Raw genomic sequence first — 25,628 nt, 5'->3', positions numbered from 1 at the left:
TTAACCTCCTTATAATATTTGTCAGTGCAAAGAAAGGATGGAGGTACATTTTCTCATTTCTTCTTGGGAGCTAAGCTTGATAGTTATAATTACACAAGGCTGTTTCTATTCTTTCCTGTTGCACTTTGTATTGCTTTCCTGGGTCTATTTACTTTACTATGCATCAGTTCATATAAGTCTTACCATGCTTCTCTAAATCCTCCATAGTCATCATTTCCTGTGGTACAGTTCCATTAACATGAATGTAACAGAAATTGCTTAGCTGTTCCTCATTCAAGAGATTTCTATTTTTTTTTTTTGCTTACTTTGCTCTCATCAGAAATCCTGCTATGCATATTCTGGTATATCAAGGACATTTCCTTCTTTTTTATACAAATTTGAGGTATGTGACTTATTCAGTTATTTCAATCATGTCTGTCTCTTCCTGACCTCATTTGTGATTCTCTTGGTAGAGATATTGGAGTAGTATGTCATTTCCTTTTCCAACTCATTTTGCAGATGAGGAAACTGAGGCAAACATCATTAAGTCCTGATGACTTGCCCAGGGTCACACAGCTAGTAAATGTCTGAATCTGGATATGAACTCAGGAAGATGAGTTTTCCTGATTCTAAGCCCAGTGCTCCATCCACTGTACCACCTACCTGCCCAGTGAGGTATATGAGTAGCAGTCATTAAAAGGCTATGGACAGTGTAGTCTCTTTTAAAGACACATTATTTTAGTACTTTATTGGATCTGAATACTATGTTTCTCTTTGTATAGTCTAACTGCAAAATAATTTGACCAATTCATAGCTCCATCAATAGTGTATTAGTGTGCCTCTCTTCCCATCACCTCTCTAACATCATTTCCACTTTTTTGGATATTTTGCCAATTTGTTGGGTGGGAGTTGCTTTTATTTTGTAGATTTCTTATTAGTAATTATTTGGAACAATTTTCATTATTGTTAATAATTTGAAATTATTTTGTGCTAAGATATTTTAACATCAAGAACAATATCTAGTCACATTTTCTCCACTTGGTATTTGTGAATTTGTTTTTGTTTGTTTTTGAATAGAACTGTGAGACTATTTATATTCAATTTCATCTCATTATACTCAGTCCAATTATTCCAACCTCTCCTCATCTTTTTTGGGGGGATTCTGAATGTCATCTAGTGCATTAGATTGTGAACTTGGCAAGTTATTTAAACTCTCAGCCTATCTGTAAAATGAAGAGGGTTAGATTAGATGGCCTCAGCCTATGAGCTCCTTTAGATTAGGAACTACTTATCTTTTGACTTTATATCTCCAGTATTTAACACAGAGCACATAATAGCTTAATAAATGATAGTTGATTGACCTCAAAAGTCTCTTCTGGTCCTAATTCTATGACCCTATAATTCCTAGCCTTATGGCAACTAAATTATATAAAGGATATTACTGCTATCCCTACTCTTTCCAACTTGTACTGTAGACACTGATGCCTGAGTCAAATACAGAGATAAGGTAGTAAATAGACAACCCATAATTTAGGAGTAGGTTAGATATGTAAATAGGTGGCAGAGTGGTTGACTTCCAGAGGACAATCTCTTTCCTTTTCCTAGTCCTATTCTTCCAGTGGGCAGTTATCCTATCTCTTAACTAAGAATACCAGGGAAATAGCATTTATTCAGTGCTTTAAGTTTCCATAGAGTTTTACAAATATTTTGTTTTATCCTCACAAAAACCCTGAGATAGGCACTATTATTTAGCAGCCCCATTTTAAAAGGTTCCCCCCCTCTGTTTTATTTATTTATTTTAAATTTTATTTATTTATTTAGAATATTTTTTCATGATAACATGATCCATTTTCTCTTCCTCTACTCTTACTTCCCCCCTCCCAGAGCTGACAGGCAATTCTACTGCATCATACATGTATTATTGCTCAAAACCTGTTTCAATATTTTTTATATTTGTAAGAGTAGTTTTTAAAACCCAAACTCCAAATCATATACCCATATAAAGAAGTTATAAATTATATGTTTTTTTGTCTATGTTTCTATAGCCACAGTTTTTTCCTCTAGATGTGTATAGCATGCTTTCACATTAAGTCCCTTGGTATTGTCCTGGATCATTGTATTGCTATAAGTAGCAATTGTGCCACAGAGTTTTAATGTCTGTGTACAATGTTCTCCTGATTCTGCTCATTTTGTTCTGTATGAGTTCATCGAAGTCTTTCTAGTTCATATAGAAATCAAGCAGTTTATAATTCCTTATAGTACAATAGTATTTAATTACTATCATATACCACAATTTGTTCAGCCATTCCCAAATCAATGGAAATTCCCTTGTTTTCCAAATTTTTGCCACTTCAAAAACTGTGGCTTTAAATATTTTTGTACAAACTTTATCATTATCTCTTTGGGGTACAAATCCTGTGGTGGTAGAACTGGATCAAAGGGCATGAAGTCTTTTCAACCCCTTTTGGCATAATTCCAGCTTGCCATCCAGAATGTGCTAAGGTAACCTTGGTGTATCTGACAGTTCATATGAATTGTCCTCTAATGAACTACACTTTTGTATTCATCAAGTAAGATCTGGTGAAGCAATTCAGTCAGCACCTCTGCAAACAGTGGAGGTTGAGTGCCCTTTTTCACGATTAAAGGTCATGGAAACAATTCTTCACAGGAGACCCAGAATGATTCTAAAAGTTCTTATGCCATTAAAGAAGTTCATACTTTTGTAATCAGTCCACAATTCCACCAGAAATGCACTAGTATCCCAATTTTGTCATATCCCCTCCAACATTATTATTTTCCTTTATGGTCATTTTGGCCAATTTGCTAGGTGTGAGGTGGTACCTCAGAGTTGTTTTGATTTGCATTTCTCTAATCAGGAGGGATTTAGAACACTTTTTCATGTGCTTATTGATAGTTTGATTTCTTTTATCTGAAAACTGCCTATCCATATACCTTAGCCATTTGTCAATTGGGGAATGCCTTGATTTTTTGTAAATTTGACTTAATTCCTTATATATTTGGGAAATTAGACCTTTTTCAGAGACTTTTGTTCTAAGAATTTTTTCCTGGTTTGTTACTTTCCTTTTAATTTTGGTTGCATTGGTTTTGTTTGTACAAAACTTTTAAAATTTAATATAATCAAAATCATTAATTTCATATCTTATGATGTTCTCTATCTCTTGCTTGGTCTTAAATTTCTTTCTTTCCAATATATCTGACAGGTATATTATTCTGTGTTCTAATTTGTTTATGATTTCACTCTTTATATTTAAGTCATTTATCCACTTTGAATTTATTTTGGTATAGGGTGTAAGATTTTGATCTCAACTTAATTTTTTCCATGCTGTTTTCAAATTTTCCCAGCAGTTTTTGTCAAATAATGTAATATAACTATAATATGAGGGCAGGGAGAGAATGGAGTCTCCCCCACCCCCCCGCTGGGTAAGGATCAGAGTGAGGTAAAGATGAAGTAGAGTCAAGTAGAGAGAGAGAGAGAGAGGATGGATTGTCTTTCCTCTCAGCTCTCCCTGACAAACCCCTCTCTGATTGCCTTTCAAGACTTTAACTTCTAGATTTTTGGACTTCCAGGTAAGCATGGCAACAGTCTAGATGCAGAACTCTTTCTCTCCTCAACAGCTACCTATAGAGACTACCTCAAAAAGCAAAAACCCCTCAAATTCATATGAATGAAGGGACTCTACAGTAGGGCACAGCATTGAAGGTACTTGGGATTTGGGCATTTCCATACCATAAGGGGGTGGAAAAGCTTTCACCAAAATGCGAGCTGATCCACCCTCCCCCACCCCACCTACAGAGCCAGAGTCAGAGGCAGTGCACTCTAGAATCATTTAGTGGGTGAAGTACACCTCTGGAGTAAGTGAGGGGCACCTCTAGGTCCTTGGCAACTGACTGAGACCCCTGAGGTCCTGCCCCTGAGAGCAGCTAGATCAGAGGCCTCAGCAGGCTGAGGAGTGCAGACTGAGCATGCTGGCAGGGTCAACAAAGAGCAGAAGCTGCAGAGACTTGAGAGCTGGCCTCATCCAAAATCCTTGCTCCTTAGCTCTATACACAGAGAGCCTGCCCATCTCACTCAGATTTATAACTAGAAAGAGAAGGAAAAACCACCATAGTAATGGCAAATAGTTCCTAGGAACACCCAACACCAAGAAAAACAAGAAGGGGTTGACCCTGGATAATTTTTAAGGAGGAAAAACTCAGGCTACAGAGGAAATAGGAGAAGAAATACAAATAATTGCAACAAAACCTTCCCCCAAAATGGAAATTGTCCATAAGCTCTTGAAGAATTTACATTGGAGCTTATAAAAAATATGGAAGCCTTCTGGAAAGAGAAGTGGGAAATAGTTAAATAAGAAAATAACAGTTTAAAGGACATGGACTTCCAATTGGAGAAACAGCTGGAAGCCACGAGAAGCAGGATAGACCAAACTGAAAAGGAAAATGAAAAGATTATAGCAGAGAATCAGTCCTTAAAGACCAGAATTAGGCAACTGGAAGCCAATGATCTTTCAAAACAGCAAGAATTAATAAAGCAAAGTCAAAAGACTGAAAAAAATAGAAGAAAACATTAAATATCTTGCTGAAAAGATGATGAAACAGGAAAACTGAGCATGAAGAGACAATTTGAGAATTATTGGCCTACCTGAAAACCCAGAAATAAACAGAAATCTTGACATCATACTACAAGAAATTATCTGAGAAAACTGTCCTGATGTTCTAGAAAAGGGGGAAAAATAGACATTTAAAGAGTTCATAGAACACCCTCTACACTAAATCCTCAAAAGACAACTCCCAGGAATGTAATTGCCAAATTCAAGAGCTTCCAAGCTAAGTAGAATATTCTACAAGAAGCCATAAAGAGACAATTCAGATATCAAGGAGCACCAATCAGGATTACACAATATCTGGCAGCTTCCACACTAAAGGACCTCAAGGCTAGGAATATGATATTCAGAAAGACAAGAGAATTGGGTCTTCAACCAAGGATCACCTATCCATCAAAACTGACTATATACTTCCAGGGAAAAATATGGACATTCAACAAAATAGAAGATTTCCAAGTACCTGTAAAGAAAAGCCCAGAACTAAGTGGAAAGTTTGATATCCAAACACAAAGATCAAGAGAAACATGAAAAGGTAAATAAGAAAGAGAAGGAAAAGGGGAAAATGTTTTTTTTTATTCAAACTTTCTTCTTTAAGGGCTTCAATAAGATCAAATTATTTATATTAGTATATGGGGAAAATGTTATTTGTTACTCTCAAAAATTATATTCACTATTATAGTAATTAGAGGAATCATTCACAGGAAGAGATTGCAGGTAATAAGTGCTATAAGATGATATGCAAAAAAGAAAAAGGAAGGGGAGAATCAAAGATAGCACCTAGAGATACTTGAAGAAATAAAATAAATAGGATAATCTTTATCACACAAATCTTTATCACACAAAGAAACAAATGGGAAGGGTGGGGTGAGAGAATACTCTCATAAGAGTAAGAGGAAGAGAGTGCTAATAGGTAATACTTAAAGTTATTCTTAGTGAAATCAATTCTGAGAGGGAAGAACATCTAGATCCATTGGAGTATTGAATTCTATCTTACCCTACAGGGAAAGTAAAAAGGGAAAACTAAGGGGGGTAGGGCCCTGGGGAGTACAAAAAGGGAGGGAAAGAGAGGGGGGAGTGAACTTAACAGACCCATAAAAAAGGAAGGGAACAAAAAGGGAGGGGGCAGAAAGGGAAGCTTATTCATGGCAGGGATTAGGGGGACTGATCAAAAGCAAACCATTGGTTTAAAATGATGTAGCAAAAGAAGAAAGGATAGAACTAGGAGAGGATATCAAAATGCCAGCGAATCCACAAATGACAGTCATAACTTTGAACGTGAATGGGATGAACTCACCCATAAAACGTAGACAAATAGAAGATTAGAATAGAACCCCAAACCCTACCATTTATTGTCTTCAAGAAACACATATGAGGTGGGTTGACACAAGGTTAGAATTAAAGGTTGGAGCAAAACCTATTGGGCCTCTACTGATAGAAAAAAGGCCGGAGTTGCAATCATGACAACTGACAAGCAAAAGTAAAAATAGTTGTGATTAAAAGGGATAGGGAAGGTAAATCTATCCTGAAAAATGGCAGTATAGACGATGACTAAATATCAGAAATCAACATGTGTGCACCAAATAGTATAGCATCCAGATTTCTAAAGGAGAAATTAGTGGAGTTGAAGGAGGAAATAGATAGTAAAACTATACTAGTGGAAGACCTGAACTTACCACTATCAAATTTAGATAAATCAAATCAAAAAATAAATAAGAAAGAGGTAAGAAATGTGAATGAAATCTTAGAAAAATTAGAGTTAATAGATAAGTGGAGAAAAATAAATAGGGACAAAAAGGAATACACCTTCTTCTCAGAACCACATGGTTCATTCACAAAGATTGACCATTTATTATGTCATTAAAACATGGCAAACAAATGCAGAAAAGAAGAAATAATAAATGCAAACTTTTCAGATCATGATGCAATAAAAATAATCAGTAAGGGTACATGGAGAGGCAAATCAAAATGTCATTGGAAATTAAATACTATGATTCTCCAAAATCTGTTAGTTAGAGAACAAATCATAGAAACAATTAATAATTTCATTGAAGAAGATGACAATGATGAGACATCCTTTCAAAATCTATGGGATGCAGACAAAGCGGTACTCAGAGGGAAATTTATATCCTTGAGTTCATATATTAACAAATTAGGGAGGGCAAAGGTCAATGAATTGGACATTCAAATCAAAAAACTTGAAAGCAAACAAATCAAAAATCCCAAAATGAAAACTAAATTAGAAATCCTGAAAATTAAGGGAGAAATTAATAAAATCAAAAGTGAAAGAAGTATTGAACTAATAAATAAGACTAGAAGCTGGTATTTTGAAAAAACAAACATAATAGACAGAGTACTGGTCAACTAATAAAAAAAAGGAAAGAAGAAAACCAAATTATTAAAAAATATATCAAATTTGGCTCCATCCTCCTACTTTCAACCTATGGGTATCTACCTTCCTCATGTGTATTTCTTGTAGACAGCATATGGTAGGGTTTTGGATTCTAATCCACTCTGCTATTCACTTGCATTTCATGGGTGAGTTAATTCTATTCACATTCAGAGTTATGATTACTAGCTGTGTATTTCCCAGCATTTTGATTTCTACTCCTAGTCCTGCCTTTTCTTCTTTCACTATTTCTTTCAATATTTGTTTATACTCAGCCCCCCTAGTTCCCACCCTTATTTTACTTCCCTTTCTACCCCCCTCCCTTCTTATTCCTCCCTTATTTTCTTTGTAGTCTTTTTAAAACTACCCCCACCCTTTCTCTCCCTTGTACTGCTTCCCTCCCCACCAGTCCCTTTCTTACCCTTCTCTCCCCTATAGGATGCAAATCTATTCTCTTCCCCAATGGATTGGATTGTTCTTCCCTCCTTGGGTCAATTTCAATGCACATAAGAGATGAGTATTTCCTATCTCCAACCTCTTTACCCTTCTAGGGTATTGATATTCTCCTCCCCTCCTGCCATGAGCTTCTTTGTGACAAAAAAATTTACCCCCTTTTGTTTCTTTTCCCATTTCTTTTAGTATTAACCTCTTTTTAGTTCTAGTTATACACACATATATGTATTGATGCATACATATATCTACATACATATTTATGTCTTGTCATTTTATCCTATTCATTTTGTCACTGTTCCCTTTAAGTGTAATTCTTCTAGCTGCCTAGGTGATAGCAACAATTTTTAAGAGTTATTAATGACCTCTTTTTTATAGAGTTACTCATCATTTTAACTTATTGGTTCTCTTAAAAAAGGGTTTTTTTTGTTTTTTTTTCCTCTTTTTAAATTACTTTTTGATGATTCTCTTGAGTTCTTTGCTTGGGTATCAAATTTTCTGTTCAGGTCTGGTCCTTTCTTTACAAATGATTGTAATTCTTCTATTTTATTGAATGACCATAGTTTCCCCTGTACAAATATAGTTATTTTTGCTGGGTAGTTGATTCTTGGTTGTAGAGCTAGTTCCCTTGCTTTCCAGAATATCATATTCCATGCCTTTCAGTCCTTTAGTGTAGATGCAGTCAGATTCTATGATATCTTCACTGTGGTTCCATGGTATCTGAATGACTTCTTTTTGGCAGCTTGTAATATTTTTTCTTTGGTCTCATAGTTCTTGAATTTGGCTATAACATTCCTGGGTGTTGTCAGTTGGGGATTAAGTACAGGAGATGATCTGTGGATTCTTTCAATCTCCACTTTTACTTCTTGTTCTAGGATATTGGGGCAGTTTTCCTGAATAATTTCCTATAGTGTTATGTCCAGGCTTTTTCTCTTGTCATGGTCTTCTGGTAGACCAATGATTCTTAAATTGTCTCTTCTTGAACGATTTTCTAAATCTTCTGTTTTGTGAATGAGTTGCTTCATATTTTCCTCAATTTTTTCATTCTTTTGGTTTTGTTTCATAGTGTCCTGCTGTCCTGTGAGGTCACTTAATTCTAGTTGTTGTATTCTGGTTCTTAAAGACTGGATTTCATCCCAGGCTTTTTGGTCATCCTTCTTCTGGTCTGATTTTCTTTGGAGGTCATCTTTCATTCTCTTTACCTCATCTCTCATCTCTTTTGTCTCATCTTTCATCTTCTTTGCCTCATCTTTCATTTCCTTTGCCTCATTTTCAAGCTGGTTGATTTTGGCTTTCAAGACACTATTTTCCTTTCCCAGATGACTTATCATACTTTTAAAGTCCTTTTCTTAATTGTCTTCAGCTTCTCTTAATTGTGTTTTGAATTGCATTTTGAGTACTTCCACAGCCTATATCCAATTCGCTGGGATTTCTGTTTTAATGCTTGATGATCCCTCCTCCTCAATTTTGTTTTCTCTTTGTTTATTGCCTGTATAGAAGCTGTCGACTGTAATTTCTTTTTTCTTTTTCTGTTGTTTGATCATATTTACGCCTTCTTTACTCCCCACTGTTGTCTGTGTTCTTACTCCTCTCATTTTTTTTTTTTGGTTTTGAAGTTTTCTGTCAGTCTCCCATCTTGGAGCTTTGTTAGGAGATCTCTCCATGAAGTCTGTGGGGGAGGGGTGTTGGAACTTGAGCTTCCCTGACCTCTGAAAACTTTTGATGGGATTAAGTTCCACTGGTTTGGGCTGGATGTGCTCTGAGGCCAAAACCTCCTAAAAGGGTGGAGCAATATGGAGGGTTTCTGCCACTGTGACCAGGCTGCCCACTCTGCTCTCCCTCTCCAGCTCCTTCCCCACATCTGTGTTAGATGCTCTGAGCCTGGCACAACCCTTCCCACAAGGTACACCCTCCAGACCAGTGCCTTTGCCTGACCAGAGGTTCCAGCTACTGCTGTAGGCTTAGTGCCCTAGGTGGGGGTTGGGGTCCTTGGATCTTCCTTCTTCCTTCCCCTTAAACCAGAGTGTTCTTGAATTCTGGCTTTTGTGGGGGTCACCTTTTGAATTGAGTCCATTGGGAGGGTTCCTTGGCTCTGACTTGTTGTTAGGTTTGATTTTCAGTCCACTAAAAGCATTCAGTTTGTAATTGGTAAGGAAGGGTATTCAGAGGTCTGAACTTTTGCTGCCTCTACCCTGCCATCTTGACTCTGCCTCCCCTACTTTTTCTTATAAATGAAGGAAATTTCCTTTTCCTTTCCCTTCTTTAACCTTCTAACATAATAATATATAGCATATGTAGCATTATTACATAATGAAACCTACAATAATATATAGGATAGAATCGAAATAGCACCTATATATGTATCTATGTGTATATATTTAATGAATGAAACAAAAATCAATAGATGTTTTTAATAGAATTTTAATAATTTCTATAAATTTTAATTATCATTCTAGTAAACTACTGTCTTCTGTTCACTGTAGTATTTTAAAAGCCAAGAATATTAAAATGAAAATCAGCAGTCATTGTCCACTAAGACTATAGTTAGTAGCAAAAACAAATACTATAATAAATAAAGTAGAATGTGAAAACAAGAAAGAAAAGCTCTGAGATAAGTAACAGAGAATTTAACAAAGGAATAAAATCTCCCTTTGGAGACAATTGAAACACATTGTTTTTCAACTATTTATGTAAAGTAGGGTTGTCAATATCTTTTGACAATGAGGGAATGCTTTCTGGAGTTAAGGACTATGATTCAACTTTTTTTTTACATCATGAAAACTAAGAAATAATTACTTTGCCTCAACTTGTACTGTATAAAACTGACTTGATATTTCACTATTTAATTTTAAGAAGAATATTTTCAAGTGTTTTACATAAAAATTGCATTGTAGAAAATTTAGTGTTGAGTTTTTCCCAAGAAATTAATTTTAACATTCTGATTCTTTTGAGATATGAAAGTATATAAAGCTTGATATTAAATACTAAGATTTTGTAGCAGTATGAATTCAAGGGAATCAAGGAAAGTGATGGAGGAAGAGATTCTAAGGAGGACATTAAGAAAGAGATAGATTTCAACATGTGGACTTGTGGAGATGGAGTATCATAAGAATCAGGGTAAAGAAATATAGTCCAGTGAAATTAGGAGATTTGCTTATCACCAAAATCAGCTATTAAGTGTCAGAGAAGGACACTAGACCCAGAACAATTCACTCCAAGATGAAGAGTCAATAAAGCTCTCTATTTCCAAATCACTTTAGATGCGTGAATTTCTTTTGCATTATTTCCCACTTTTCCTCCCAAAAGGCTTCCATCTTTTTGATCATTTCCGATTCAAATTCTTCATGGGTTAGTGGAGAGTTTTCATTTCCTTTGGAAGGTTTTGGAGCATTTGCTTGTGTTTCCTTTTCTATCTGTTCTGTATTTTGTATTTTTGCTCCATAAAATGTGTCCAAAGTTGCCCCCTTCTTCTTGTTTTTCTTGGCATTTTCAGGCTTTTCTGTGTTGTTTTCCATCTCTATCTGAGTGAGGAGGACTAGCTTTTGTTATCTCTGTCTGGTGTTCAGAAGCTTTAGCCCTAGGCAAATTGTCCATTCTATGCAGTTGTTGTTCTGTCTTCCTGGGGAATCCAGGAATTGCTGGTGTTTCAGTGTTGCTTCCCTCCTCAGTTCCCTCCCGATGCTTCTCTGTTGCCTTACTTCCACACTCTGAGCCTGGCTTGGCACCGGCCAAAAGAGCCTGCACTCTGAGTAAAGCTTCCTCAGAGGGGAGAGAAGCTTTAAGATAGGAAGATAGAGACAGAATAGAAGTTTTAGATACCACGAGGGGGATGAAGGAGTCAAATTAGAGATATGAGGTGGCAGGAATGAGTCTTTATTAATTATCCATAAGCCACAGCCAAGCTTTGATCAAAGGACCACTCCGAAGGCTTTTACCAGTCCAGAGATCCACATTTAATACTACACAGGTCGGAGAGATGAAAGAGATATAGAGAATATTTAAAAATAAATCTGGGCTATATATAATCTTTGATATGCAAATATACACAGTACATAGGGATGATTCTCATTGGTTAATGACAAGGCATAGGTGTGGTTTCTCTTAACCAGGTGAGCACAAAGAAACCTGTGTTCCCGCCTAACCTGGGGGAAGCTGGGGTCAAGCGTGAGAGGCTTTCCCAGCCATGTGCAATACTGAGCATGCTCAAGACTGAGCATGCTCTCTTCTAAGACAATCTGTACATACCAACTGTTCCCCTTGCCCATAGCTAGGGGTGGACTGCTACACTGAGGGGGGGGAGGGGCTGTGGCTTCCTGGAGCTTGGAGGGCTCCTGATAGGATTAACTTCAGCTGGGTTGGACTGAGTATGCCCTGACGCAGGGACCTTCCATGAGACTCAGATGGAACGATACAGCCAGGGGGCTACAGTCCCCCCCCTCCCGTCTCTCTTTGTTTCCCTGCTGTCTGTGTTGGGTGCCCCCACAACTAAGTCAGGTTGTTTTCAGGATGAGGCCTTCAGAATAGCCGGCCCTGAGGTCCTTTTGCAGGCTCTGAGGTTCCCACTGCTGCCTCGGACTCAGAGCTCTGGGTTGGGGGGGATGGGTCCTGTCACCTTCCTTCTGCCTATCCCTTAGATCCGAGTGATCTTGGGTTCTGGCTTTTGGGGGGCCTTATCTTTTGATCCAGGTCCAGGTGGAGGGTTCCCAGGGTCTATGCTGTTGTTCATTTTGAATTTTGGTGCCCTAGGAGTATATAGTTTGAGATCGGTAAGGAAGGGTTTCCCGAGATCTGAACTTTAGCTTTCTCTAAGCCTCCATCTTCCCCAAAGCACTTTAACAGGCATGAGATCTCTGAGCAGAGTCAATTCAAAGTCACTGAGATCATTTTACATATTTGAACCTATATTTCTTTGCCTTTTACTGGAGATTATACTAAATTGCCTCTAAGGTCTCTTTTATATGAAAAAGAAAATGTGATTGTAGATGAAATAGAGACTTAAATAAGTCATTTGTCATAGAAGAAAGGAATTTCATGTGGTTCAGGGTAAACTGAGAGACAGCTTATAAGGGCAAAATTTAGGGATAGCTGAATCCTGGATGATAAAGCCAACCTAATCTGGTGGAGTAGCAGAACAGATTAATGTACATTCTGGGCTTTTGGGGAATGTGGGTGAAATGGAGCAGATTACTTATGTGTAGACACTTAAAAAATTACTTGATCAAAACATCCTTCCCGAGGCATTTACCTATTCCACTGTTTTTGGATCATTAAAAGAACATATTATACAGAGGACAGTTCTTCTGAAAAAAAAAACACAATGTTGGCTATGTGATATTTTGCAGAACATATGTAGCTTGTGACAGATTTGGCCATCCTTAATGTTATGTTATTTCTTTGACCTTTTCTCTATTTCAGTACAGAGTAGGTCGCTGTTTCGACCAGAGCCTACTTTAAACACTGTGGAGAATGAAATTAACTGTGTTAGGGTGTGGACATGAAAATCTCATTTAGAATTCTTGGGATTTGCTTCAATTTTCCATGTTTTTACCCTTCTTTCCCCACATTTCAGCATCCCAACTCAGTCACAGAATCAGATGTGCAATATTGGCACATTTCTGTATAGCCCTATAGATCAAGTTATTTTTTCATTAGGAAGAAAGGGGAAAAGAGAGAAAGAATAAACTGATTAAAGAAACTGATTATCACTGATCTTGGGACTTAAAGCCTATTCAGTCATGGTGGTTCCTAACATCTAGTCCTCATGAATTCATTAATTCAAATGCAAAGTATATCAGCTATCTAACCCAATCATCTCAAAGTTTCCTTAGAATTGTCCCAGCTTGCATTAAAACAATAACATAACCTATAGATTAGTTTACTATATGCTTCATATTGAAACAATTGTTTTGTTTTATATTTAGTTTTTATTTCTATGGATTTTTTTATCCTAGTAATTTTTTCATCACTGAAATGTTTCCTCCTTTGTCTTTGAAGATTGAGTGGAAAAGAAATATATCCTTCTTTGTCTTAAATCTAGATCATGGAGAGACTATGTGAGTGTCAAAATCAACTTGCATTTCTAATCCTTTACTATTTTTAAAGTACTTTACATACATTTGAGACTCATAAACAGCTCTTTGAGAATGAGCAGGTATTAATATTACTATTTTTTGGCCTGGGCTTAAGATTTCAAATGTGTCAGATGTCACAGGTTGTTAAATCTGGGTCTATCTTAGATAAAGATCTGAGAGCCCTCATCAGAGGTTGAATCCTCAGGGTCTGTCTCAGAATGAGTGTCAGTACCCTCGCCTCCAACTCCTTTGAGTTTCCTATAACAAGATTGCTGACCATTCCATGAACCTGGGATCATTTCTGGAACTTTTATATTGCCCCAACCATTTCCTACCAGCTGCACTATCGACATTCTTGCTACATTTTCCCATGGACCTTTCTCAAGAGCAATTGTTTGCAATTCCTGTGATTTTTACCTTTAATTTTTTCCATTTCAATAAGTTAATTTAGTCAATTTAGAACATTATTCCTTGATTACAATAATCACATTATTTCCCTCCTTCCCCTCCATCCATTCTTTTCACAGCCAACACGCAATTTCATGTGTCCTTGATCAGAGCCCATTTCCTTGTTGTTGTTTACACTAGGATGTTCATTTAGAGTCTACATCCCCTACAATATGCATTCAACCCATGTATTCAAGAAGTTGTTTTTCTTTTGTGTTTTTACTCCTACAGTGTTTCCTCTGGATGAGGATAGTGGTTTTTCTTGGAGGGTCTTCGGAGTTGTTCAGGGTCATTGCATTGCCACTAATGGAAAATTCCATTACATTCAATTGTACCACAGTGTATCAGTCTCTGTGTACAATGTTTTCCTGGTTCAGCTACTCTCACTCTGAATCAATTCCTGGAGGTTGTTCCAGTCCCTATGGAATTCCTCCACTTTATTATTCCTTTGACCACAATAGTATTCCATTACCATCAGATACCCCCATTTGTTCAGCCATTCCCCAATTGAAGGGCAGCCCCTCATTTTCCAATTTTTTGCCACCACAAAGAGCGCAGCTATGAATATTTTTGTACATGTCTTTTTCCTTATTATCTCTTTGGGGTACAAATCCAGCAGTGCTATGGCTGGATCAAAGGGCAGGCAGTCTTTTAGCACCCTTTGGACATAGTTCCAAATTGCTCTCCAGAATGGTGGGATCAATTCATAACTGCACCAGCAATGCATTAATGTCCCAACTTTGCCACATCTCCTGCAACATTCATTACTTTCCTTTGCTGTCATGTTAGCCAATCAGCTAGGTGTGAAGTGATACCTCAGAGATTTGGAACACTTCTTCATGTGCTTATTAATAGTTTTGATTTTTTTAACTGAAAATTGCCTATTCATGTCCCTTGCCCATTTTTCCAATTGGAGAATGGCTTGATTTCTTGTACAACTGATTTAGTGCTTTATAAATTTGAGTAATTAGACCTTTGTCAGACTTTTTGTAATAAAGATTGTTTCCCAATTTGTTGCTTCCCTTCTAATTTTGGATTCATTAGGTTTTTTTTTGCACAAAACCTTTTTGATATAATCAAAATTATTGATTTTACATTTTGTGATTTTTTCTAGATCTTGCTTGGTTTTAAAGTCTTTCTTTTCCCAAAGATCTGAGAAGTATACTATTCTGTGTTTGCCTAATTTTCTTATAGTTTCCTTCTTTATATTCAGGTCATTCACCCATTCTGAGTTTATCTTCGTGTAGGGTGTGAGATGTTGATCCAAACCTAATCTCTCCCATATGGTCTTCCAATTTTCCCAGCAGTTTTTATCAAAAAGTGGGTTTTGGTCCCCAAAACTGGGATCCTTGGGTTTATCATAGACTGTCCTGCTGAAGTCATTTCCCCCAAATCTATTTCACTGATCCTCCTTTCTGTCTCTTAGTCAGTACCTAAATGTTTTGATAACCACTGCTTTATAATATAGTTTGAGATCTGGTACTACAAGTCCTCCTTCCTTTGCATGTTTTTTCATGATTTCCCTGGATATCCTTGATCGTTTGTTCTTTCAAATGAACTTTGTTATTTTTTTTCTAATTCTGTAAAGAAGTTTTTCAGTAGTTCAATGGGTATGGCACTAAATAAGTAAAATAATTTGGGTAGGATTGCCATTTTTATTATGTTAGCCCGTCCCACCTATGAGCAATCAATGTTTTTCCAATTGTTTAGATCTAGTTTTAATTGTGTGGAGAGCGTTTTGTAGTTGGGTTCATACAGTTCCTGTGTTTTTCTTGGCAGATAGATTCCTAAGTATTGCATATTGTCTAGGGTGGTTTTAAATGGAATTTTTCTTTCTAATTGTTGCTGCTGAGCTGTGTTGGAGATATATAGAAATGCTGATGACTTATGTGGGTTTATTTTGTATCCTGCAACTTTGCTAAAGTTGTTGATTATTTTGACAACTTTTTGGTTGATTCTGTAGGATTCTTTAAGTAAACCATCATATCATCCGCAAAGAGTGATAGTTTGGTCTCCTCATTGCCAATTTTAATACTTTCAATTTCTTTTCCTTCTCTAATTGCTACTGTTAGTGTTTCTAGTACAATGTTAAACAATAGGGTGATACTGGGCATTCTTGTTTCATTCCTGATCTTATTGGGAAGGCTTCTGGTTTATCCCCATTGCAGATAATGTTTGGGAATGGTTTCAGATATATAGTGTTTGTTATTTTTAGGAAAGGCCCTTCTATTCCTATACTTTCTAGTGTTTCTAGTGTTTTAAATAGGAATGGGTGTTGTATTTTATCAAAGGCTTTTTCTGTATCTATTGAGATAATCTTGTGACTTTTGTCAGTTTGCTCGTTAATATGGTAAATTATGTGGATAGTTTTCCTAATGTTGAACCATTCTTGCATTCCTGGTCACAGTGAATAACTCTTGTGATGACTTACTGGAGTCTTTTTGTATCTCTAGTATCCTATTTAAGATTTTTGCATCTATATTCATTCGGGAGATTGGCCTATAGTTTTCATTCTCTGTTTTTGACCTGCATGGCTTTGGGATCAGTACCATGTTTGTGTCATAAAATGAATTTGGTAGAACTCCTTCTCAGCTTATTCTGTCAAATAGTTTGTATAATATTGGGATTAGTTCTTCTTTGAATGTTTGATAGAATTCATTTGTGAATCCATCGGTACCTGGAGATTTTTTCTTAGGGAGTTTTTGATGGTTTGTTCAATTTCTTTTTCTGATATGGGGTTGTTTAGGTAATTTATTTCTTCCTCTGTTAGTCTAGGCAATTTATATTTTTGTAAGTATTCATCCATTTCACCTAGATTGCTATATTTGTTGCCATATAATTGGGTATAGTAGTTTTTAATGATTGCCTTAATTTCCTCTTCATTAGAGGTGAGGTCTTCCTTTTCATCTTGGATACTGTCAATTTGTTTTTTTCTTTCCTTTTTTAAAATTAGACTGACAAGTATTTTGTCTATTTTATTTGTTTTTCCAAAATACCAGCTTCTAGTCTTATTTATTAAGTCAATAGTTCTTTGACTTTCAATTTTATTAATTTCTCCTTTGATTTTTAGGCTCTCTAATTTAGTCTTCATATGAGGATTTTTAATTTGTTTGCTTTCTAGTTTTTTAATTTGCATGTCCAATTCATTGACCTCTGCCCTTCTTAATTTGTTTATATATGTACTCAAGGACATAAATTTCCCCTGAGTACTTCTTTGGCTGCATCCCATAGGTTTTGAAAGGATGTCTCATCATTGCATTTTTCTTCAATGAAGTTATTAATTGTTTCTATGATTTGTTCTTTAACTGGTTTTGGAGAATCATTTAATTTCCAATTAATTTTTTATTTATCTCTCCATGTACCCTTACTAATTATTATTTTCATTGCATTATGATCTGAGAAGGTTGCATTTATTATTTCTGCCCTTTTGCACTCATTTGTAATGTTTTTATGCCCTACTACATGGTCAATTTTTGTGAATGTACCATGTGCTGCTGAAAAGAAGGTATATTCCTTTTTGTCCCTATTTATTTTTCTCCACATGTCTACTAACTATTTTTTCTAAGCTTTCTTTCACTTCTCTTACCTCTTTCTTATTTATTTTTTGGTTTTATTTATCTACTTTGGATAGAGGTAGGTTCAGGTCTCTCACTAGTATAGTTTTTTGGTCTATTTCATCCTTAAGCTCCTCTAGTTTCTCCTTTAGCAATTTGGATGCTATGCCATTTGGTACATACATGTTGATTACAGATATTTCCTCACTGTCTTTACTGCCTTTTATCATGATGTAATTACCTTCCCTATCTCTTTTAACTAGATTTATTCTTACTTTGGCTTTGTCAGATATCATGATTGGTACTCCTGCCTTCTTTTTATCAGTTGATGCCCAGTAGATTTGGCTCCATCCTCTTACTTTCACCTTATGCCTAGCTATCTTCCTCATGTGTGTTTCTTGTAAACAGTATATGGTAGGGTTTTGGATTCTAATCCACTCTGCTATTTGCTTGCATTTCATGGGTGAGTTCATTCCATTCACATTCAGAGTTATGATTACTAGCTGTGTATTTCCAAGCATTTTGATTTCTACTCCTGGTCCTGCCTTTTCTTCTTTCACTACTTCCTTCTACACCAATGTTTATTTATACTCAGTCCCCCTAGTTTCCACCCTTATTTTACTTCCCTTTCTACCCCCTCCCTTCTTATTCTCCCCCTTATTTTCCCTGTAGTCTTTCTAAAATCCCCCCCAACTCCCTCCCTCCCTTGTATTGCTTCCCTCCCCATCAGTCCATTTGTTACCCTTCGACTCCCCTATAGGGCGCAATTCTATTCTCTGCCCCATCGATTGGATTGTTCTTCCCTCTTTGGGTCAATTTCAAAGCATGTAAGAGTTGAGTATTTCCTATCTCCAGCATCTTTAACCTTCCAGTGTATTGATGTTCTCCCCCCTCCCTCCATGAGCTTCTTTGTGACATATAAATTTACCCCCTTTTGTTTCTTTTCCCATTTCTTTTAGTATTAATTTCTTTTTTAGATCTAGTTGTATATATATATATATATATATATATATATACACAAACACATGTATATGTATTTGTGCATGCATATATCTATATATTTATTTATGTCTTGTCCTTTCATCCTATACAGTTTGTCACTGTTCCCTCTGAGTGTAATTCTTCTAGCTGCCCAGGTGATATCAACAGTTTTTAAGAGTTACCAATGACCTCTTTTCTTATAGGGATACATATCAATTTAACTTATTCTCTTTAAAAAATTTTGTTGTTGTTTTGTTTTGTTTTTCTTTCCCCCCCTCCTTTTTAATGACCTTTTGATGATTTTCTTGAGTTTTGTGCTTGGACATCAGATTTTGTGTTCAGTTCTGGTCTTTTCTTTATGTGCTTGGAATTCTTCTATTGTGTTGAATGACCATACTTTCCCCTGTAAGAATATAGTCAGTTTTGTTGGGTAGTTGATTCTTGGTTGTAGAACTAGTTCCCTTGCTTTCTGGAATATCATATTCCATGCCTTTCAGGCCTTCAGTGTGGATGCAGCCAGACCCTATATTATCCTCACTGTGGTTCTGTGGTATCTGAATGACTTCTTCTTGGCAGCTAGTAATATCTTTTCTTTGGTCTCCTAGTTCTTGAATTAGGCTATAACATTCCTGGGTGTTGTCAGTTGGGGATTAAGTACAGGAGATGATCTGTGGATTCTTTCAATCTCCACTTTTACTTCTTGTTCTAGGATATTGGGGCAGTTTTCCTGAATAATTTCCTATAGTGTTATGTCCAGGCTTTTTCTCTTGTCATGGTCTTCTGGTAGACCAATGATTCTTAAATTGTCTCTTCTCGAACGATTTTCTAAATCTTCTGTTTTGTGAATGAGATGCTTCATATTTTCCTCAATTTTTTCATTCTTTTGTTTTTGTTTTATAGTGTTCAACTGCCTTGTGAGGTCACTTAATTCTAGTTGTTGTATTCTGACTCTTAAATACTGGATTTCATCCCTGACTTTTTGGTCATCCTTTTCCTTCTGGTCTGATTTTCTTTGAAGGTCATCTTAAATCCTCTTTGCTTCATCTTTCATCTCTTTTGCCTCATCTTTCATCTCCATTGCCTCATTTTCCAGCTGGTTGATTTTGGCTTTTAAGACACTATTTTCTCTTTTTAGTTCAAGTGCCTCTGTTTCCAGATGACTTATCTTAATTTTTAAGTTCTTTCCCCAATTATCTTCAGCCTCTATTAATTGTATTTTGAATTCTTCCAAAGCCTGTGTCCAATTCACTGGGATTTCTGATTTATCATTTGCTAATCTCTCCCCCTATATTCTCTTTGTTGAATAGAAGCTGTCTATTGCAGTTTCTTTCTTCTTTTTCTTTTGTTTGCTCATATTCACCCCTTCTTTACTCCCTATATTTTTCTGTGCTCTTGCTCCTCTCATTTTTTTTTTTGGTTTTGGGATCTTCTGTCAGTCTCCCCTCTTGGAGCTTTAACAGAATATCACTCTGTGTATTCTCTGGGGGAGGGTTGTTGGGTGTTTGAGCTTACTTGTCCTCTGGAGGCTTTTGATTGGATTAAAGTCCAGCAGTCAATGAGGATGGGTGTGGAGCCTGGGCTTCCCTGAGTTCTGGAGACTTTTGATGGGATTAATATCAGCTTAGTTGGGCTCCTTGTGCTCTGAGTCCAAATCCTCCTGGAAGGCTGGAGCAAATATGGAGGATCCCCACAGCTCTGGCCAGACTGCCAGGTCTATACTCCCTCTCTAGCTCCTTCCCCGCCTTCTGTGTTGGATGCTCTGAACTTGGCAGAGCCCTGCCCACAAGGTGCACCCTCCAGACCAACACCTTTACCCACCCAGAAGTTCCCACTGCTGCTGGAGTCTCAGCGCTCTTGGTGGGAGGGGGGATGGGTCATGGGACCTTCCTTCTGCCTTCCCCTTAAACCCGAGTGTTCTCGGATTCTGGCTTTTTGGGGAGCATACCTTTTGAATTAAGTCCAGCAGGAGGGTTCCTTGGCTCTGTCTTGTTAAATTTGATTTTCAGTCTCCTGGGAGCATTCAGTTTCTGATCAGTAAGGAAGGGTATTTAGAGGTCTGAACTTTTGCTCCTTCTAGGCCGCCATCTTGACACCTCCCCTGGTTTTTATCTTTAAAAGATCAACCAGTTTGCAATAAACTTGAACCCATTGCCATCAGCATGGGTCCCTTTTGACCCCATACTGTTACTGTGTCTTTGATTTTTATCTTTTCTCTTGCCCTTATCTTCAGGCAAGGCCCTTCTAACTTCTACCTTTGTATTTCCTCTCATTATTTTCCCCAAACTCATCTGTGGAACTCTGGTCAAATTCTATCCCCCCACCCCCCGCCCCACTCCACATTATCAGTCAGAAACTTTCCAGGAAGGAAACTCCCTTTACCAAAGCTGATGAGCAACCCTTATGCAATTTAAGAGTTTTGGATAGTTGTCTGAAGCACTGGGTGGGTTGGATGGAGAGGACTTGCCTGAAGTGGTAGAGTTAGCTTGTGCAGAAGAAATCCTATTCGACATCTCCTTCCTGAGTTGTTTCCCTTCTATCTTCTCCCCAATCCCATTTTATAGTGGAGGAAAATAAGGATCAGAAAGAGGGGTGAAATATCTTGCTTATGGCTCACTAGTAATATAGTCATCAGTCAGAAAGCATTAATTAATCAACCATTGTGTGTCAGATTGTGCTCAACAGTGAGCATACAAGGACAAAAAATGAAATAATTCCTGCTCTCAAAGAGCTTACATTCTTTCAGGCAAGATGAAATAAACACAAGTGAGAATATACAGAATATATACAAAATAAACTCCAGATAATTTTTGGAGGGAGTATGCTAGTAACTGTGGAGAATTTGGAAAGTCCTCATGAAGAACAATGACTCTGAAACTTTTTTGGTTTCAGGACCCGTCTACACTCCTAATAATTACTGAGGGATACAAAAAGCTTTCATTTATATGGGTATGGTTATAAATATTTACAATGCTAGAAATTAAAACTGAATGTCTTGAGAATGTCCACCTCCAGAGAAAGGACTGATTAATAGAAACATGGAAGATATAATTTGAATATACCTGTCTTTTTGTTGGCTGATGCTTTCTGTGGTATGGGGAGGCAATTCAGGGGTTGAAATAGCTGGGAATACATTCTATTAAAAATAAAATAAGTTAAACATATAAAGTATTAATCAATTTAGTAACAATAATAAACCCATTGCATAATAATATGAAGAACTATTTTATGGAAAATAACTATATTTTACAAAACAAAAAAATGCTGAGAAAGGTAATGCTTTATATATTTTTGCAAAACTCTTTTGTTTGATTTAATAGAAAGCAGATGGGTGGATTTTCATATTTGTTTTAACATTGTTGCAATATATTGTCTTGGTTAAAATCAATAAAAAATTTAGTACCACACATATAAGTAATTAGAAAGGAAAAGGGTACTTTAATAGGCCAATAACAATTTAGTATTATTTTGAAAAGTTTTGACTCCCATGAACCTCCTGAAAGTAGTTAAAGGAATCTTAGGGATCCATTGGCCACACATTAAAAGAATACAAAAACAGGTATTTATTTAAGCACTTACTATGCCTGGCATTGGGCTATGTGTTTTATAGATATTATCTCATTTGATCCTTACCACACCCCTGGGAGGTAGGTGTATTATTATTATGTTATATATTATATTTCTTTTATATATGTTTATCTCTATTTTACAGTTAGAGAAACTGAGACAAACAGAAGTTAAGTGATTTGCCGATGGCTACAAAGCCAGTAAGTGTCTGAACTGGATTTGGACTCAGGTCTTCTTGACTCCTGGTCCAATACTCAATTCAATGTGCCTCTATTTTAGAATTGCAGATTTAGAAATTAGTGCTTGAGTTGAGTCTTGAAGAAATCAAAGGATTTTAAAAGGTAGACATAAAGAAAGAGTACGTTGCAGGGGACAATTATGGCAAAGATCTGGAGACAAAACAATTGTATAGGAAGAGGAATGATGTATCATAAGGTTGTAGAGGTGAAAGAGATCTAAATGCCAAATAGAGCTCATTTTGAGCCAAGAGACAACATGGAGACTGTGAAGTTTATTGATGGGAGAGTGGCTTAACCAGACCTTCCTTTTAGGAATCTCTTTGCAGCTGTGTAGAGAACAAATTGTAATGGGGAGAGAATTCAAGGTAGGGAGACTCATTAGGATGCTATTGCAATAACCTAGGCAAGAGGTGTGAGGTACTAGACAGTTGCTGTGTGAATAGAGAGAAAGGATTGAATGAGAGATACATTATGGAGGCAAAAATGACAAGCTTTTGTAACTGAATGCATATATGGGATCAGCAAGTATGAGAAGTCAAGGATAATGCTGAAGGTGTGAATCTGGGAGATCACAATCAATTACTCAGGTCACAACAACTGATTATCTTAAAACCTTGATCCTTTTGTAGATAAATGAGGTTTCTTATTCCTCAATTTCTTTTAAAAAATAGTTTTTGTTTTGATCCTTGTGTCAGAGGTTCCCTCTTGACATTTCAGGAATTTCTTCCTGGTTTTAGGACATTAATATCAGTCAGGTGATCCTGGGAAACATCAGTGTCTGACACCACCCCAGGACAAATGTCAGTTATCCTTACAAGCACTCTGGGTCATGAGGCACAAAATACCACATTTAAACTTTCATTCAACAGATATAGAAGAGATTCATATTTGCATCCATTGAAAATTAACTTTCCCCTTCCCCAAGGGATCTCTAGGATTTACAATCTTGACTAAATGGAATACTAGCAAGAGCAAGAAAATTCAGGGTGGAGAATAAGCATTTAGATAATGCCAAATGCTGGACACTGTGCAAAGGGCTTTGCAAGCATTATCTCTTTTGAACTTTACAAGAACCTGCAAGGTAGGTGCTTTTATTATTACCATTTAATAGTCCGAAGAAAATCAAGTATTCTCAAATACATATACATCTATACATACATATGTGTATGCACACACATATATACAATTTCTGGATCTCATGTTAAAAACTATTGTCCTAAATGTAGCAGGAGTAGAAGAGCCAGCTCTATAGAGAGACAGCAGGAGATTTGCAGTGCCTAAGAAATTATGATGTATTTCACCTTTGTTCAAGACTGGGAAGGGAAGAGAAAAAGAAAGACAGAGCAAATTCAAGTAATATTTTTGTTGGTTTTTGATACTTTCATCAGTCTTACCATTGTGCTGAGTTATTTTAATTCTTCTTTGAAAGACTTGGAAAAGCCATTTCCCCCCTTTATTGTTAATAATTCTATAATTCTATAATAGGAATATTTTCCATTGTCCCATTTTGCTTTTGCAGCAATTTTCACACAATTATTTCTAGATTGTTTTAAGGGAAATGGATTAAATTCTCTGAAAAGGCCCTCACTATACATGTATAGGCTGTTTGTATGTGGTTTGGGGATGATCCATGCCACCATGATCTCTTTTGACCTTAAATAATTAGGAGTTGGCAAAGCAGTAAAGTCTCATTCATCAGGATCTATTGATTTCAGAACTTCTAATTAATTAAAATAGTGAATCATCTGAAATTTACTTTTGCTCTCTCAAAACAAATGAATAGTATAAATAAGATAAAAGCAGTGATGTTCAAATAATTAAAAAAAAGAAAATTCTATATTACATGCCAATTTAGGATATTTATCTTTCTTGTTAATATTTTAGATCTTATATTTAATTTCTATTAATTTTTCTCAATTATGTGAGATTAAAAAATTTAACAATTTATTTTTATAAATTTGGAGTTCCATACTCTCTTCCCCCATTCCCTCATCACTTCTTGAGAAGGCAAGTGCTTTGATGTAGATTATATCTGTGTGCAGTCATGTTAAACATTTTAATATTTGCCATATTTCAAAGAAAATAGATAAAAAACTGAATAACAGCAAGATAAAAACAAGTATGCTTTAACCTACATTTACTCCATCATTTCTTTCTCTGGAGTTGGATAGAATTTTTCATGATAAGTCCTTTGGTATTATCTTAAATCTTCATATTGCTGAGAATAGTTGAGCCATCCACAGTTGATCATCACACAATATTGCTGTTATTATGTAGTGTTCTCCTGGTTCTGCTCATTTCACTTTGTATTAGTTCATGTAAATCTCTTCAGATTTTTCTGATAGCATCCCACTCATTATTTCTTATAGCACCATCATATTTCACCAGAATCAAATAGTGCATGCTCAGCCATTCCCTAATTGATGGGCATCCCCTCAATTTCCAATTTCTTGCTACCACAAAAAAAGTTATTCTAATTTTTAAAAATCTCTTTGGAGTACAGTGACATCACTGGTGAAAGGGTATGCATAGTTTTATAGTCCTTTGGATGATTTCAAATTGCTCTCTGAATGGTCAGATCATTTCACAACTCTACCAACAATGCATTAATGTCCCTGTTTACCCACATCTCCTCTAACATTTGTCATTTTCCTTTCCTGTTATATGAGTCAGTCTGATAGGTATGAGGTGGTACGTCAGAGTTATTTCAATTTGCATTTCTCCAATACATGGTGAATTGGTGCATTTTTTCCTGTGATGATATGTAACTTTGATTTCTTTTTCTGAAAATTGCCCATTATATCCTGTGACTATTTATCAATGGGGGTATGATTTTCTATTCCTACAAATTTGACTCAGTTCTCTAAATATTTGAGAAGCAGGGCCTTTCTGAGAGAAATTATAGACACTTAATAAATGTCTCAGGTTATTGCCTGTATCATTGAGAAAAGTTACATGAATTGCCCAGGTTGATATAGCCAGGATGTAACAGAAGCAGTTCTTGTAACAAGTTTTTCTCTCAGGAAGTTCATTTCTCTACCCACTAAGCAATCCTGCCAGTAAGTAAATACTAAGTCTACTCAAAATAATATAATGTCAAAGGAGAGAATGTACTAATATTAACAGGAGAATAGAAAGAGACCAGGAAAGACGTTATGCCTCTATAAGTCACAGATGAGAGGGAAGGGTGCATTCTAGACATGTGGAAAGACATGAAAACCTGAGACAGAATGTTATGCATAGTCAAACATCCAGTGCATCTAAACCATTACATGAGAAAACCAGTAGAGAAATACTAATTGGGCCTATACTTCTCAATGTATACAATTAAAATT

Source organism: Monodelphis domestica, chromosome 2 (genome assembly GCF_027887165.1).
Source record: "Monodelphis domestica isolate mMonDom1 chromosome 2, mMonDom1.pri, whole genome shotgun sequence".
Lineage (NCBI taxonomy): Eukaryota > Metazoa > Chordata > Mammalia > Didelphimorphia > Didelphidae > Monodelphis > Monodelphis domestica.
This window is presented reverse-complemented; position numbering follows the sequence as displayed.